At 34.5% G+C, this 16,929-nt stretch overlaps 1 protein-coding gene across 3 annotated transcripts in view; it reads right to left on the minus strand.

Moving 5' to 3' along the window:
• LOC118190579 (protein hu-li tai shao-like) overlaps positions 1-3,577 on the minus strand; it is a 152,290-nt gene extending 148,713 nt beyond the window's left edge. For all 3 annotated transcript variants that reach the window (XM_085827293.1, XM_085827292.1, XM_085827291.1), the window contains exon 1: positions 3,458-3,577. The gene's annotated coding sequence lies outside the window, so the exon portion shown is untranslated. The remainder of the gene's footprint in view (positions 1-3,457) is intronic.
• Positions 3,578-16,929: the final 13,352 nt, after the last annotated feature.

The raw sequence follows: 16,929 nt of genomic DNA on the forward strand, positions 1-16,929 counted from the left end.
AAACAACTGCCATCCCAGAAGTAAGAACAAGAAAATCCAATTTAAATTATGATTTTTTAGATCCAAGCACTCAGCCTGAACAAGGTATTTCAATTATTCGCATTCAATAGTCTGTTCTACGCTCAACTGGGCCAAGTGTTACCTTTTCAAGTTTTTACATTTATAATAAGTATGGCAGATACATAGTGGAATTGCTCAAATGATACACTTCATACACTGATAAGAGAGGATGAGCAACTCCCCAAACCAAACCCCCCTCCGCCATCATACATACTATAGTTGTTGACATTCGTTATAACAAACTCTTCCTTCCTAAATAAAAAAAGATACTATAATGAGTGATCATTATAATGATTGCTGGCATCAGATGAGTACTTTCTATACAGATCCTTATAATGAAAGGGATTATGAGTAGTCATCATAACGAGCACTGAAAGGGTTATCTTAATTGAGCACTCCATGGCCAAGTTAACGTTATGTTAAATATTACTGTTTTATTTACTATAAAATAATGAAATAATTTGTATCTAATACATAATCAATTATCCCCTGTAAAAAAGTTCTTAAAATCCACTAAAATTATAATTCTGATTTCAATCAATATTCGAAATTCTCAAATAAAAATCAAACCAATTTTTATAAAAATGCATATTCTAAGACAATAGCAGAATTCAAAGCAACTATTAAAACAGTCTCCCTGTATTACCTTCAAAATACAAATTTTTGATACTATAGCAAAACTTCAGATTAGGTATTAAACACTCAAAACAAACTGAAAATCTAGATAAAGAATACTTTCACGAACCACATATATTAACAAATCCCAAGGGAAAGAATGTTCTCCGTTAAGATGAACTTCCACATTAAGTGCATTCTAAAGTTCCTAATATTTCAACAAACACTTTATAAATGAAATGTAATTTATTTCATTTATTATTAAGTAATCAAATAAACTCCCTTCAAAACTAAATGAAACTGTTCTTAAAAGTGTACTTTACAAAGCTAGACATACTTTATATAATTTAAGGTAAAAAATTTTCGACTTGGTGCGCAACATAAATTTTTATGCAATATAGACAGTACCACACAGTAAAAATTTTGCCAACATACACAGTACCATACTTAAACATAACATACTTCCTTTCAAATCAGTTATAATTAATGAAAAAAAAAAATGAAGTGTTCAGAAATCTTTTAGACTCAATATTTTAGAATCGACTCGGACTCATTTAAGATCAAAATAACAAACTTAGGTTCATTTTTACACTATTTCCCCCCCCCTCACTGAATAATTATTATTTTATGTACATTATTTTAGTTTTCAACGCACAGAAATATGCGATGTTTAACGATTATGAATGAAAATATAGGTAACTTCTCTCCCCTCCCGCCCTTCTTTGGTGATTCATTCATTATTTAAAATAATTACATTATTTTTACTTTAAATCAGCACTCCCACAAAAAATCACAAACTAAAATCCAAAAATGAGAAGGGAAAATAGGGGCATGATTCTTATAAGCAATTTGCATCGCGCTCTATGTATGGAGAGAGTAAGTACGAGATTTCACTCAAGACAGTGAAAACTAACGTATGTAGTCCACTGCTGTGTTAAAATGCTGAAATTCCTACAGGAGGGATCATAATTTGCAGTCTCACTTATGAAATGTGGAAAGCTTTCTGGAGTGGAAAGAAGTTGAAAGCCTTCTGGAGGGATACTACATGCATAACTGAGTTGTCAATTACACAAAAAATAGTTTGCAACAATTTTCTTTTATTTTTCTGAAAAGATGGTTAAGTTATTTGCCAACAACAACGGCAAAACCTCGAAGGCTATCTGCCTAAGGGGAGGGATGCCTTCGTGGTGAACTTTCTAAGGGAAACTGGCTTGTATACACATTACACATGGGGAAAACCACAAAAACGCCCATGTAGCCAGCCCGTTCGCGGGATTCAAACCTCGGACCGAACTACCAGTGCTCAGCGACTTTACCGCTCGGCCGCTGGTGGGCTCTTTTTTCTGAAAAAAAGCTGGTAAAAGTTTACAATTGGGTGCCCCTTGTTTTTTGCCGATTCTTTTTTGATGCCAAGATCGGCGCCAGGAAGGCACAATTTCAAGATGGCCGCTACACAAAACCAAAATAAGAAGTCAAAAAATTGCACAAACTCTGTGTCCATGTACACATCGATCACTTAAAAAAACATCTTAGAATTGCACAAACTAGGCATTGCGCACTGCCTTAAATTTGTCCATGTACGCATCAATCTATTTTAATTTAAATAAAATCAGGAAGCTAAAACTATCATGGAAACCAGAAGTGAGATTTCATCGGCAAAATTTTTAAAAAAACTGTCACTAATCTAAGGGGCACCCAATTCTACACTAAAGCAGAGAAGCTTATACAACACAAAGGACTGACTAAAATGACATATGAGGACTGAAGGATTTTCACAGTGAATTTATTAGCATGTACATTAGCTACAACTTTGCAGAGTAATAAATAAGCATTATATCTGCATGCCAAGTATAATGAATTTTTAAGTAATGATCAACATTTAACAGCAAGATTCAGGAGTTGGTTTAATTTGATATTATTAAAATCCCTAATATTTTGCTCAGTAATATCATTAGAAAATAACAATTTGAATGCCATGTTACCAAAGAGAAATTTATCTTTAAATAAGTATTTCATTACAAAAGCTCTCAACAAAGCAAAGTGTAACAAACTCACGAAAATATATTAAAACTCTAAGGAATTTTTCAGAAATACTCAACAGCAATATTCCATAGTGGATGAAATCAGGAAAATAAAGCCTCGGTTTACATACAGCTTGTATTAAATAAGCGAAACTTTACCTCTGAACATTACCTAGCGTTTTCTACGAGGCATAATGTATTTTAATTAAATGCATAAAAACATACTTCATATCCCATTACGCTTACTGAATACCTCTCACACGTTAAATTACACATTTTAAACTTTCGAATATAAAAACTTAACAACACAGGAGTTTAAAATTTTAAAACTTCCCAAGAAAACAGAAATCTGTAACTAATAAAAATATCAAATTTGGGTTTGAAGGAGAAAATCCATAATTTAATACCGAAAAATGAAAACAATCTGTCACTTACAAGTTAGAAAGAACTCTTTTTAAAGAAATTAAATATATAGCTCAGCACTTCACCTAATATAATACTAACAACGCATCATGCTTTTATAACTCATACTGTTCACAATAATTAATATTTATAAGCACGCCGCATTTAAAAAGGGGGGTAAGGGGGAGAAAAGTCTTAGCAACAAATCTTGACAAATACAAAAGCCAAATGCACGATATTTGTATCCCTAAACACTTAATTATGGTTCATTAACAACAATACAGAACTTAAAATATCTCAATAATAGCATAAACACTTAATACACCAATCAAGAATGATTTAAAGGGACAAATTATTACCTGCGCCCACTCCTAAACGAGCTTGTTCGGACCGTTCGTAGGGTGCGGTGACTTAAAGCTGATGCCAGATGCCCTTTCCAAAGTTGATTGTGTTCCGTTTCCCTGAATTGTTAAAAAAAAAAGGTACCCCTGAAAATAGCAGTTTATATGAATTCTAAATTACTTTCGAATTTTTATATTTCATTGTTGGAAAAAATAACTGACATTTACGATCTAGATAAATTAATAAGAGAATAATATTATACACTTAGGCGACTCCTAGTGATGTGTTCCATTACGATCTCGGATACAAAATTGTTTTAAAAAATAAAAGAATTTAGGCAAAAGATAAATTACAAATTACTGCATTTTAATCTAAATTTCCTATACAGTTTGTTTTGCTACCTATATATTATGGTGGTAATAATAATACATGCGCATCCCACCTAACTAGGCATAAGCCCGCCTTAGGACATTCAAGGGGGGGGAATGCATAAACAAAACAAAAATGAACAATAAACGCAAACAACAATCAAACAAAATCCCAATGCGCCTGCGATTTGAATTGACAAGAGCCATAATTCCAGATGCAAATTATTATGCCATTTTCAAAATCAACATATGCCATTGCATGGTAGTAGTCGGAGCATAATCCTGCAAGAAATGAGGGTATGATCCAAAAGAGTTGTGAAATCTCAGTAATTGGGCCAATAAGAAGAAGCTACGACTCAGTTAAATTTTGTATACGTAATTTCTCAAAAATCTGAAATCACAAGCAAACGATTAAAAATCGACTCGAATTCCTAAAAGCACTAAACTGAGAATTCAGATGTAGCAAGGCGACAGACTACAAAACGTAATCCTGAGTTCATAGACAGAACTTAATTATGCCTAGACTCACAAAACCCACCTTAACGCCCAAGAATTTCCTTCTTTTTCTCTTATACAAGCAAAAAAACGTGGGAGCTGAGATCTTTGAATGCAAAGTACGACAACAAAACTTTGCTCACACATACATATAAACGAATTTCTGGCATATTTAACCACACAGCTGAAATGTAGAGAAAAAGAAATCTCTACTCTGATCAGAAATTTAGATTAGTGTGATAAGGAAAATTCAAAAAAAAATCAAAGCAAACAGATATGACATAAAGATGCTAAGCTGAAAATAGGTAATTAGCCAAAAACTGTCGCTCTTTAATTTACTGCAATTCATACTTCGAACGAAGTTCGAGCACTTATAAATAACAAGAAAAATACTACCTCTCTTTAGCTTTAATATGAATATTGTTTCGAATGAAAATCCAGGACTGTTCCTAGAACACTTACTGAGCTCTAAGTAAAAGCTAAGTATGGAAAAAGCGAGATGTCCTGGATTTGCCAACTGGGCTATTTGCCACTGAAACGCCTCGCCCCATGATCTGAATGCAAATCACTAAGAGACAATTACTTCAAAACTGTCCTAATATATATTGTTTGGCACAAAGAGTCAGATATATTATTTTTTTAAGGAAATTGCTGAATCATCTCTGAAAATATTGCATCAGCTCCTTTATTGTCTACCTGTGATATTTAATTTGGAAACTGAAGTTTTATGTTGCTTGTATTTCGAAGAAAATTTCTTAATTTATCCTGCAGATCGTCAGCTTAATTTGCAAGCTGACGATCAAGCAAGTGTAAAAAAAGCAAGTGTAAAAGCAAGTTAAAGTGTTTTTAATCAAGTGTAAAAATAAGGATTAAATAAGATAAATAAAATATTGTTATGTCTATCTTTACCTTCTGGGGGATTAATCCTTAAACTAATAAGACAATTATAATTGCAGAGCTTTAAATTGTTCCACGAGTAAAACTCAAATCTGCATGCAAAAACAAATTGCAGTTTTCTATTAATATTATAATTTTTGCATTTTTCAATTTTTTAAATAGTTTTTTTTTTTTTTTTACTCTTTTGAAATTTTAATGGTATACTCTTCAAAAGGGTAACCGTACTCTAATTTTCATTTATGAGCTCAAAGCAATTTAAAAAAGTTGGTATCTATAATACGTCGTGCGGTAACATTTCTAAAGTAATGCTAAATGTTTTTTCCCTATTACCATTAAGACTTTGCTACAAGTAATACAAGTTTTACTTATAATTCAGTGATGAAAACACCTTACGTTCAAGAAATATTTTTCATTACACCTCTTATCTATTTTGTATTAAAAATTTTGAAATAATGATGGGTGGCTCATGAGCTATCATTATTTCAAAATTTGTAATTTTATGACTGCGTTGGCATTTTGGTTCCTTTTTAGGAATTGACAGCCTTAAGCAGTAAAGCTGGTTTAGTGTATTATTAATGTATTTGATAGTGAACCTTTGAACTCGGAGCTGATTTTATTTTGTTTAGTTTTTAGAAGATAGTTATGTGTAAGATATGTCTTGGCAAGTGTGAATTGTCCCTCGTTTAGAATGGGTCAATAAAGGATTTAAAATCTAAATTATTTTCAATTACTCTCGCCGAAGCTCAGAAGATAAAGAACCAGGTAAGAGCTATTATTTATAAAAATTTAGTTTTATCGTTATTATTATTAGTTTAAGTATCGAAACACACTTTATTCAGACACTATTAATCAGGACAGCTCCAAAGTCACGTTTTACAGTCGTCGAAGATCTACTATAAACACGCTGGAACAATCAGCAATACAGCCTTCACGCTGTCAGGCAATGACGGTGAAGACAGCTTCACTGCAAAGCACCAGAGTATAGCTCCCGACTCTGCTCGGTCGTTCTCGGAACTCCACGTACTCTCGAGACTCTCCACGCTACAACTCGCGATGCACTCGACGACACACAGAGCACGGCTCCCGTCTCATCGGTTCAGTCGTCCCGGAGCTTAACACACTCTCCCGACGGTGCACTAACCGCGATACACAAAGAGACTCTCCGATGCACTCGACGACCCACTCGGCACTCGCCGCCCGGCTGTCAACCTGATCGATTCCGCACGGACTGACTAACTATCTCGCACTCTATGCGAGGCACACTCTCTAACTGACTGCGGACCAGCAGGGTTTATATAGCTTTCGGCTGGTGTTCAAGAACATTCTGGCCTAAACGGGGAAGAAATCGTTTCAAAAGGTTCTCCATCTGCCCATGGTATAGCGCCAATTTTGTCGCCAAATATCGCCAAATAGACGATTTCAAGCCAAATGTGGCAGCACTGCCTTCACTTTCGATTTTATGGCAACCCTAAACCTGCTTTGCGGGGAAGCTATTTTACCAGGCCTTGACATTTCGTAACAGTATGTTAACCTTGCCAAGGTTTTAAACACTATTTCAGAGGCAGTAATAACCGGCGAAATTGTCTAGTAGGGTTGTAGGACTTAAATTCAGTTTCCAATTGAATAGCAACCTTTCAAATTTAATAATTAATTGCTTTTTGTTAGTTATTAATTACTTCATTTTTAATTACTTTATAAGGTATGGAGGCATGGTGCCGTCCACCCTCCTCGCGAGCCCAAGCTGGCCTTATGGCTCTTCTAGACCAGCCACGAAGGAAAAACATATAGGACGACACAACGTATGTAAAAGAAGTCACCAGCAGCAGCCAAATTGGGTGTTCTTTGGTACTATTTTATTCCAATTGCGACCAGGTTTTTATTAATTCTTTCCATGACCTGTTTTTCTACGTTTTTTGCTTCGTTTCTATTATAAACCAGGTCTTTAAAGTCCTTCTTGCTACATAAGGTGTTTCGTTAATTCACATTCTTTCATGTAGTTCCTGATATTTCCCAGCTTTCCGAATAGTAAACAGTTTGCGCTTTCTTGAATCTTAAATCTATTAGGTATGCCAGGAATCTACCGGGACCTGAGAAAACCTGACAAAGATCTTTATTGGTTATGGTTTTAATTTTTTTTTCGAGATTTCAATGTTTTCCAAGTAGCCTTTCTATGGTCTGAATCTTTCTGTTTACTTTCCCATTCTTTATATATATTTAAATCCATTTTCCTTATTCGAGATTATTTTATATTTCCGTTTAGACTTCCGATAATCTATTCTTTCTATATTTATCTCAGTAGCAGCCTCTTTTGAAAGGGCGTCCGCCCTCTTTTGAAAGGGCGTCCGCCCTCTTTTGCAAGGTCGTTTTCCTCATACACAGCGTGCGCTTTCACCCACGAAAGTTTTATTCGATATTTTGTGGAAAGATCCCTCTACAGTTCTTTATAAGACTTTATTTCTCTGCCCTTTCTGCATGCGTTCGTGGTGTAACGGTTAGCACACTCGGCGTGTATTCGAAAGCTCCAGGTTCGAGTCCCAGGGAGGGCACTGTACATTTTCATCAACTTCTGCTTCATAATAGCCTAATGACTCCACAGTGGCACCCGAACTAAAAAGGTGGTTGATGATGATTCTTCACCACCAGAATTTGGCGATTGGATACCCCAATCCCCAGTCGCCCTTTTAAAGGGGAGGTATATAAGGTATTTTCTCCCACCTTTATACATGCCTTCGTAGTGTAACGGTAGCACACTCGGCGCGTATTCGAGAGGTCCAGGTTCCAGTCCAGGCGAGGGCATTGCTCATTTTTCATGACTTCAGCTTCAAAATAATCTAATGACTCTACACTTTTATTATTAGTTTCTTTCTTTATTTATTTTTTCTGTTTTCTGAACATCAGGCAAAAATACAAATTATTGAAAGTGGTTTAGAATAACCTAATAATTTTGCCTCTTGTAACAGAGCTTTATAACATTTTCTTTTTTAAAATTTTAAATAAAAATCTCTATTTCTCTGAATTTTTGACATGAAATTTACAATACAATGGCACAAATAATATGTGAAATGACAGAAAAACTGTAAAGGTTTTACTTAAATATATTTTTTTAAGACTTACTTTGTTTGCCTGAGTAAAGTCAAGAAAGAAATAAACGTTTTGGCCATACTTTATATGGTATTTCTCCCGCCTTCCTAGCAAGCCTTCGTAGTGTAGAGGTCAGAACACTGGGCGCGTATTCTAGAGGTCCGAGGTTCGATTCCTGGCGAATGCGTTGTTCATTTTTCATATCTCCTGTTCCAAAAAATACCTAATTTCTCTACAGTGGCGCCCGAACTAAAAGGGTGGCGGTTCTCCACATCCAGGATTTGGCAATTGGGTCCCCTAAAAACCCCTTTCGCCCTTTAATAAGAAAACTTAATCCGTTTGTTTGGCAGCTAGCTAAGAACGACTTTACTCATGTCCCGAGGTTAAATTCAATACCCTCAGTAAATGAAGAAAAGCTTAAGAGTTATGAAGGTAACTTGAAAAACTGCATTTTGAGTTCGAACGAAAATTTCAAGATTTCAGTGCTATTCAAACAGAAATGGATAATTTTACCATGCCTTTCAACGTAAATTGTGAAGAAGCGAGGTCAGATTTGCAGCTTGAATTAATTGAGTTGCAATTTTACAATCATCTCAAGCAGTTTTTTTTCTAAATATGCCAAAGTTAGAGTTTTATAAATCATTATCGAAAATAAGTTTCCCAAATTTAATATCTCAAGCCCAGAAAATCAGTGCTATGTTTACTTCATCTTATATTTGTGAACAAGTGTCTTCAACTATGAGCCTTAGAAAGAATTACTTCAGAAATAGACGGGCAAATGAAACTTTAGCCTCGTTCTTTAGAATCAGTGCATCTCACTTCGATACTCAATATAAGGAACTTTTAAAAATGAAATCGCAATTTCATTCATCTCATTAACATATTTAAATTGTAATACTTGTATATTGTTTTTAAAATTTTAGAAAAATTTATCTTGGCCCGCCAAACTTTTTGTTTTCGATTTTTGACCCGCGACCGAAAACGTTTGCCCATCCCTGGGTATAAGGTATTTCTCCCGCCTTCTTAACATGTCTTCATAGTGTAGTGGTCTGCATGCTAAGCGCGTATTCGAGAGGTCTGAGGTTCGATTCTTGGCGAAGGAGTTGCTCATTTTTCATCTCTCCTGTTCCAAAAAATATCTAATGTCTCTACAACTTGTTTCTGTAAATCCCATGTTGTTCTATTTCCATCAAAATCATCGTGGCGTGTGAGATCACGCGGATCAAATAGGCTCAAATATGATATTTGAACATACACTGAAAGGTTTATGGGAATCCTATTTCATTCCAGCTGGATAAATAACAAGTTCTAACTTACAGATATTGAAAACGTATGCAGAATCATCTTTTGGCCTAAAATAATTCAAATATCAGAATTTCCTTAATGGAAATCTACAGAATATAAATGAATATAAATTATATGATCAAGTAGATTTTTTAAAAAAATTATTGCAGGTTTTACTTCGTTAAAAGAAGAAAAATTAAATTACAAAACCAAACGAAGCAAAAAAAAAAAAAAGAAAAAAAAAAAAGAAAGAAAGAAAGAAAGATGCATATAAATATAAGAAGAATAAAAACAAATCTGAAAGCTTTCAAATTTTACATTACGCCCAAAGGGGCTTTTTTTTAACGTTTTGTGTGTTACCTTTATTTATTAAATATCATGTTCTTTGCACTTAAACCATAAAATCCAGTTCAACAGCAATGTAGCAAAATAATTTTAAAATAAGCCTATCTTTAGAAATTTCGATTCACAGTCTCGCGAGCTGGAGATGATTTTTTTTTTTTTTTTTTTTTTTTTTTTTTTTTTTTCGTACAGAGTTGCCGTTGCTCGCTTTTAAATCGTTGAGTATGTTAATCAAAAATTCGTTAAAGTTTTACAAAATACGAATTTAGCGTCTGGGTCTCCTAATCCCCATTCGCCCTTTAAAAGGGGTAATGTATAAGGTATTTTCTCTCTCCTTTCAGTGAGCCTTCGTGGTGTAACGGTAGCACACTCGACGCGTATTCGAAAGGTCCAGGATTCGAGTCCCAGCGATGGCACCTCTCAAGATCAATTTCGATTAAGTTAATTTGTAGCGTCTTGCTATGTTCGCTTCAAATATGGAACCGTTTACATACTTTGCTAAACAAGTAGATGATAATTCTTGTGAAGCTAAGCAAGTAGATGGCAATTCTTGTGAAACAAATAGAGGATAATTCTTGTGAAACTAAACAAGTAGACTGCAATTCTTGTAAAACAAGTAGATGATAATTCTTGTGAAGCTAAACATGTAGATAATTCTTCTGAAGCTAAACAAGTAGACGGCAATTCTTGTGAAACAAATCGATGCTAATTCTTGTGAAGCTAAACAGGTAGATGCTAATTCTTGTGAAGCTAAACAAATAGATGATAATTCTTGTGAAGCTAAACAAGTAGATGATAATTCTTGTGACGCAAGTACATGATAATTCTTGTGGAGTATTTTTATTTAAAAACAGATGTAAAAGAACAAACAGAAAAAAGTACATCAAGAAACGTCGTCTTCTAATACACCTCAACAAAAGTTTTGAGTGTTCGAATTACTATGTGAATTACTGATTAACGCTTTTGGGGTAAATTAGCTTATTGCTTAGAATATTTCCATGATATTTATTTTGTGAAAAGCAAGTCCTAAAATAGACAAAAACACATTAGGAAAACGTTTGGAATATATAGTTCAATATTTACTAGAAGCTATATGCAAAGAACTTTAAAAAAATATAAGTGTCCGAAAATAAAGGTGCACAACAGCGTGAACGAAAACGATCTATGTTTATTTACATCATCAGAACCTTTGGTCATTTTTAGAAATGGTCGTCTTCGGAAGATAGTCTTCCTATAAAATATTCTTAAAATATTAATTATATTTTGAAATAAGAGTAATAAATGATGATTATTTAATGAAAAATGCAACACAATTACTCCCTCTTAAAAAAAAACTCGTAGTACCACAATAAATCACACTTAAAATGAGCAGGTTAAAAAAAAAAGACAGAAAATTCAAGCAATCTTCTGTAATACATTTATAGCATTATTAAGAGAATATGAAAGAATATTACTGAAAGAAAGGCTGTTCCTGTTATTTCGTCTTTAATTTTATTCTTTGTCATTTGTCATGAGAAAGAGAGCCAAAAAAAATTGTCCTAGCTTAAATAATTTTTTTTATATGTGTCTGTGTGAAGTGCACAGCCACATAACATTTCCTGCTATTTTGTAATCAGTTTAAAGGTTACTAAACTTTTCTCTTGGAGCCAAGCCATATCATATGAACAATCACTTGTCTGTCTGCCCCTTTGGACCCTTTGGAATCCCTTTGGACTAAAAAAAAAAAGAGAGGATGCCGTTTGCGGTGCAAAATAAAGGAAACGCTAAACCATGTTTTTAACAAAATCTGTTTAGTAATGTAAAGACTATTAACAGAGCCTCTATCGAGAACTTTGTTAACCAAGCTGGCAATAAAAATACATTATTACATGCTTACAGGTTCGTACTGAATTGAATGCACACATAACCGATGACAATTTGATAAAATTTATTTTCTCAAAAGAAACACTAATAGTTTTGGAACTTTTTACAAATTCAAAAGAAACACTAATAATTCTGGAACTTTTTACAAATTCAAAAGAAACACTATTAGTTCTGGAACTTTTTACAAATTCAAAAAATACACTAATAGTTCTGAAACTTTTGACAAATTCAAAAGAAACACTAATAGTTCTGGAACTTTTTACAAATTCAAAAGAAATACTAATGGTTCTGGAACTTTTTACAAATTTAAAAAAAAAACACTAATAGTTCTGGAACTTTTTACAAATGTACTCGCACAGCTGTTATCGGTATGATAAAGTACAACCAGTAGTTACCATTTCAATTTACTAAGAACGTTTGTAGAGACATTAGGTATATTTGGAGGCAGGCAAGATGAAAAATGAGCAGCGCCTTCGCCGGGAATCGAACCACCGACCTCTGGAATACGGACCCAGCGTGCAGACCACCACACAACGAAGGTGGGAGAATTACCTCATATATTCCCCCCTTTTAAAGGGCGACTGGGGTTTTTAAGTGGCCAAATCCTAGGAGTGGAGAATCATCATCTACCCCCTTTTTAGTTCGGACCACTGTAGAGACATTAGGTATTTTTTTGGAAGCAGGAGAAGTGAAAAATGAGCAACGCCTTCGCCGGGAATCGAACCACGGACCTCTGGAATACGCGCCCAGCGTGCAAACTACCACACCACGAAGGCATTCCAAGAAGGCGGGAGAAATATTTTATACGCTAAACGCAAGACAATATAAAAAGCCTCCATTGCGTAAGCTCGCACAGTGATTGCACACTTATCTGAGATAAACTCTGAACTAAACTAAACTGATGCTCTTTTCGGTTTTATAGCGTTTTTCCACGTCCGCCAAGAAATTTCCAGAACTTTCGATTTCTCGAAATTGCTAGAAGGCATACACAATTATATAGTTATCACACATACAGTTACATATGGCCGGATTCAGTTACAGTTATCGATGTCAAACAAGTGAAATAAATCACAACAACAACATACGAATTGGATAAGTTACAGTTACATTAGTATAGGAGCAAAATATCGAAAAATAGTTGCCAAATTTGGCGACATTTCGCAATTTCTCGCCAAATTTGGCGTCAAAAACTAATTGCTAAAAATAGTGTTAACTTGGCCTTAACTCGTCAGTTTGGGCAACTCTTATCTTATTTTTTACCTTATTTCTTAGCCTTCTTAGCTTGCCTTCGTGGTCCGCATGCTGGGCGCGATCCAAAGGTCAGTGATTCGATTTTCAGTGAAGGCTTTGCTCATTTTTCATCTCTCCTGCTTCAAAATAACCTAACGTCTCTGCAACCTTATCTTATTTGTTACCTTATCTCGCCAGTTTTACAGGACTTACACCTGTCACCCTGTTTTTCCGGCGATGCTTAACACTCTTAAAGCCTTTCTTTTTGCCTTATACAAGAGATACTGCAGTTTACATATAACACCACTAAATATTATTTACATATATACAAATTCGTAACAATACAATTGGAGAACTGTGCAAGCATTAGAAAGGAAGAGCGAAAATCATTGACGAATTCTCTTATCAGTATTTGATATTTTTCGGGGACTGCTTTTATTATAAGTGAGGCGTCATTTAACGGCCTTGCCAATGTGCATTACGGTAAAAGCTGTTGTTTATATGTACCTTCGTGGAGGACTTTCTAAAGGAAATTTTTTCGTATTTATGTTGCACATTGGGAAACGTGCAATGCTTCCATGAAGTCAGCACTTTTGCGGGCATTCAAAACAGAGTGATATCAATGAAATATGTAAGGCTTGCTTTAATTAAAAAGCTATATTTTATGCTGAATCTGTCCTGCGCTTTAATTACTCCATCAAAAAAATGCAAATGCAGCAAAAATGCGATGATAATTCATCTGGAAGTCTTGTGTTTATACTAGGCCAAACTGAGTTTAACCCTACAAAGCCAGTTATTTGCTAGAACAAGGGAAAACTATCAGAATTTTTTTAGACTTGTTTTGCCTCACGTACTGATATCTGCTTTGCTTTCACTGGTAATATAGCCTACCAGAACGAAGCAGATATAGTCTAAACACCATGAGAAGAGACTTGGTCATGCCTACATCGCGAGGGGTCGGACGATCCCAGAATCTTACTTAGGACTAGGAGTAGACTAGGAGTAACGGAATAACAAAAATGGAATTGGACTTGAACAATAAAATTTGGATTAAAACAATGGAATTTGAATTCACTCATATGAAACCTCTGATGGGTACTCAGCGTCTCACTCCACAGTAAGAGGAACTCGTGTTTATAACAGGCGAGGTCAAATCTCTTTTCCTGGTGGATAGACTATAAAATAATTAATGTTGTATTAAGTGAATATGAAAAATAATTAAGGAAAGCTCATAATAAGAGTGTGTGTGCGTGTGTCTGATTATGGCAAAGCCTCGAGGGATATCTGCCTAAGCGAAGGGATGCCTTCGTGGAGGACTTTCTAAGGGATTGGAAACTGAGATTATTCAATTATGGCAAAGCACACGAGGGCTATCTGCCTAAAGAGAGGGATTCCTTCGTGGAGCGCTTTCTAAGGGAAACTGGCTCGTATGCACGTTACACATGGGGAAACCCACGAAAATCGACTTTCTAAGGGAAAATGGCTTGTATACACGTTACACATGGGGAAAACCACGAAAATGCGACTTTGTGAGGGAAAATGGCTTGTATACACGTTACACATGGGGAAACCCACGAAAATCGACTTTCTAAGGGAAAATGGCTTGTGTACACGTTACACAGGGGGAAACCCACGAAAATCGACTTTCTCGACCGCTGGTGGGCCTCATAATAAGAAAGACAACTTTCTGTAAGTATGAGTGAAAATTATTTTAATTCTTATATGAAAATATTAAATCTCAGTTTAATATAGTTAAGTTTTAAAAAATTGGAAAAGAAATTTTTTTTATTAAAATATATGCATTAATACTTGCCAAATTTTAATTTTTTTCTTTTTTCTTCCCTCTTCCTTTTTTCTTTTTTTTTATCCGAGAGAGGCAATTTACCCAGACAAGCTATTAATTTAGTTCTGGCATTTTGCGTTGGTTTACTACAAACGGCGTATCACTTTTCAAACTGTTGCCACCAAATATTAGGGCTCTGCATTATATTTAAAGAAATTGAATAATGAAGAACCTGCATGAATGTATGTGTTTCTCCCACTGTGAAAAAACAACGGTAAATAGACACATTAAATTTGAATAACGTAGTCCTCCATTCGCATCTGGAAGCCCAAATTTGGAATTTGCTTTTATTATCTATTTCATATTTCTAATGAATTTTTGATTGACAAACTCAACGATTTCAAAGCGAGTAATGGCAACACTGTACGACAAAAAAAATTTGAAAGCTTTCATATTTTACATTAAGCCCAAAGGGGCATTTTTTTAACGTTTTGTGTGTTGCATTTATTTATTAAATTTCTTGATCCTCGCACTTAAACCATAAAATTCAGTTCAACAGGAATATCCCAAAATATACAAAAACGCATATCTTTAGAATTTCCGATACACAATCTGGCGCACTGGAGATTTTTCTTCCCCCCCCCCTTTTTTTCCCCCGTACAGTGTTCGCATTGCTGGCTTTGAAATCGTTGAGTATGGTAATCACAAATTCGTTAAAGTTTTACAAATTATGAAATAGATAATGAAACAAATTCCAGATTCCAAATTTGGGCTTCCAGATGCACATATTCGCGTGGAAACGTACGTTATTCAAAATTGGATGGCTCTAGGTACCGTTGTTTTATCACAATGTGAGAAACATACATACATTTATCTAGGTTCTTCATTATTTAATTTCTTTAAATATAATGCAAGGCTCTAATATTTGGTGTCAATAATTTGAAAAGTGAACCGACATTTATAGTGAACCAACAAAAATTGCCTAAACGAAATTAATAGCTCTTCTGGGCAAATTGCGCCTTTGGACCTAAAACAAAAATTTTTATCTCCAGCGCGCGAGACTGTGTATCGGAAATTCTAAAGATATGCTGTGTTGCTGTTTTTAAGTATTTTGTGATATTGCTGTTGAATTGAATTTTAGTTGGTTTAAGAGTGAAGAACATGGTATTTAATAAAAAGAGGATAACCAAAAAAAAAAAAAAAAACGTTTTGGGCGTAATATAAAATTTGAAAAGCTTTCAGATTTTCTTTTTTTTTTTCTTATTTATTTATTTTATATACAAGCAACTACGCAGCCAGCCTTCGTCTGGTTTTTAAATGTACCGTAAAAATGCCTAAAGGGAACACCAAAGATTAAATTTAAAAACTGCACAGAATTTTTATCTGCAGAACCACTTTATCAAAAACAATTCAATAACAATTTATTACATATAAAGAAAATTTCAGTGAAATAAACAATATCCCTTAATGCAAATATTAATGATCCTAATAAATAAATTAAACAATATACCGTTGCTTTCTCTCGACAAACGTCCAGTGTCCAAGAGAAACATAAAATTTAAAATTTGCATATAATTGTCGCCCTCATTTTTCGGAGTGGCAACAGTGCTGATATCAGTAACAATGGCAACACTGATATATCAGCAACAAATGGCTGCGTGCTACCGATTTGATGCGATTTCATCAAAAACATAAAATTTAAAAAAAACATACGAATTTTGAAAAAATCGCTTCGAGGTGCACTGGCTCTTGTCTAGATGCACCCTATGTACCAAATTTCTTAGCCCTGGGTCTATTAGCTTACGCGCAGCGCGAACGAAAGACATACACAGACAGACGTTTCCTTTTGTATGTACACTAGCCGCTATGAAGCCAGCCTTCGTCTGGCTTTTATATGTACCGAAAAATGGCTAAAGAGCTTTAAATGTACCGAAAATACCCCAAAATGCCAAATATTAAATTTAAAACATGCGCAGAATTTTATTCTGCAGAACAACTTTATCAAAAAAAAAAAAAAAAAAAAAAAAAATTCAAAAAAATTTATCACATATTAAAAAATTACAATGAAATAAGCAATATCCCTTAATACAAATATTAATTATGCTAATAAATAAATTAACCAACTTCCCGTTGCAAGACCTTAAGA

The sequence above is a fragment of the Stegodyphus dumicola genome, chromosome 11 (genome assembly GCF_044657685.1).
Source record: "Stegodyphus dumicola isolate Sdum_Otavi_A_Nest chromosome 11, ASM4465768v1".
Lineage (NCBI taxonomy): Eukaryota > Metazoa > Arthropoda > Arachnida > Araneae > Eresidae > Stegodyphus > Stegodyphus dumicola.